Genomic DNA, 2263 nt, shown 5'->3' with positions numbered 1-2263 from the left:
AGTAAAGATACCTTAACAGAAAATGACTCAAGTCAAAGTGAAAGTCAACAGGTAAAATCGTACTTGAGTAAAAGTCTAAAAGTATTTGGTTTTATATATACTTAAGTATTAAAAGTAAATGGAATTGCTCAAATATACTTAAATCATTTCAAATTCCTTATTAAGCAAACCAGACGGCACCTTCTTGTTTTTTTATTTATGGATAGCCAGGGGCACACTCCAACACTCAGACATAATTTACAAACGAAGCATGTGTTTAATGAGTCCTCCAGATCAGAGGCAGAGAGATGACCAGGATGTTCTCTGTTTAGTGAGTCCTCCAGATCAGAGGCAGTAGGAATGACCAGGGATGTTCTCTGTTTAGTGAGTCCTCCCGATCAGAGGCAGTAGGGATGACCAGGGATGTTCTCTGTTTAGTGAGTCCTCCAGATCAGAGGCAGTAGGGATGACCAGGGATGTTCTCTGTTTAGTGAGTCTTCCAGATCAGAGGCAGTAGGAATGACCAGGGATGTTCTGTTTAGTGAGTCCACCAGATCAGAGGCAGTAGGGATGACCAGGGATGTTCTCTTGATAAGCGTGTGAATTAGACCACCTTCCTGTCCTGCTAAGCATACAAAATGTAACGAGTACTTTTGGGTGTCAGAGAAAATGTATGGAGTAAAAAGTATATTATTTTCCTTAGGAATGTTGTGAAGTAAAAGTAGTCAAAACTACTTAAGCAGTACTTTAAGAATATTTTTACTTGAGTACTCACACCACAGCACACACACACAGTTAAGCTAAGTGTTTGTGACCTGAGGGCAGCCAGTGGTAGTTTGTAAGCAGATGTTTCTGACCTGAGGCCAGCTTGTAGGCAGTAGTTTCTGACCTGAGGCCAGCTTGTAGGTAGTAGTTTCTGACCTGAGGCCAGCTTGTAGGTAGTAGTTTCTGACCTGAGGCCAGCTTGTAGGTAGTAGTTTCTGACCTGAGGCCAGCTTGTAGGGAGTAGTTTCTGACCTGAGGCCTGACCTATATTTCTATTTCTTTGTTGGCCGAGTATGGTTCCCAATCAGAGGCAGCTGTGTATCGTTGTCTCTGATTGGGGATCATACTTAGGCAGCCCTTTTTCCCACCTTAGATTGTGGGATCTTGATTTTGTTAGTTACTGTGTAGCCTGCAGAACGTTACGTTCGTTTAAATGTTGTTGTTTTTTGGGTGTTCATCAAATAAAGAAAGATGTACACTTACCACGCTGCACCTTGGTGTCCTCATTCCATCAACAAACGTAACAGTCAGGGGCTTGGCCCAAGCCCGTAGCAGGCCCAAGAGGCAAAAAAAGAAATGAAATGTTTTATCCAACTACAGGAGCCCACCCTCAATGTTCAAAATAAACCAGAGAGCATAATTTAGCCACAGAGTATCAATAGTTTATCAAAAATAACTGTGGATTAAGTTTTATCCATCTATTGTTTTCATAAGCCTTTAGAGACAAGCATCCTGTACGGATGGTAACAATTTAAAACTTGAACAGAAGTGAATCCTGGCTCTTGTTTAGGAGATAGAAAATGAGAGAAGATGTAGGGAGAACACACTGTTCCGGCAACACGCACATCTGGGCGTTTCATCACCCGACCCTCTGGACACCAGAAACCTGTAGGAGGGAGGGTGACAGAGAGAGGCATGAGGTCGAGGGAGAGAGTGAAGTGAAGAACACTGAAGACTAAGGAACAACAATTCCCCAGCTTGAACAAGAGCAATTGTGAGAAAGACAATGCATGTCGTAAACACTTTGTGTGTTTGAGGCAGAGGTGGTTGCATCCCACCTCAGAACGGGGGCAGAGACGGCAACCAGCTCTCTGTAGAGTCTGCCCTGCCACAGAAATCAGGAAGTCCACTGAAACTGAAATGTATTGGACTAGATGTGTAATAATGCACCCTAGGGAGGGACTAATACTTGAAATGCCATGAACTGAAATGAACTGCAAAGTCCTGTGTACCTGATTTGGAATGATCTCATTTACAGTGCCTTCGGAAAGTATTCAGACCCCTTGACTATTTCCACATTGTGTTATTTTACAGACTTATTCTGAAATCTATTAAATAAAACAATTTCCTCATAAATCTACAGACAATACCTCATAATGGCAAAGCATTATTATTAAAATAAAAAAAAACGTATTTACATAAGTATTCAGACGATTTGGAAAGGCACACACCTGTCTATATGAGGTCCCACAGTTGACAGTTGTCATGACTGTCCTGATCAGGTCAGGTTACAGGAGAC

This window comes from Salvelinus sp. IW2-2015, linkage group LG14 (assembly GCF_002910315.2).
Source record: "Salvelinus sp. IW2-2015 linkage group LG14, ASM291031v2, whole genome shotgun sequence".
NCBI classification, from domain to species: domain Eukaryota; kingdom Metazoa; phylum Chordata; class Actinopteri; order Salmoniformes; family Salmonidae; genus Salvelinus; species Salvelinus sp. IW2-2015.
The sequence above is the reverse complement of the archived record's forward strand: the minus strand, read 5'-3'. Positions refer to the sequence as shown.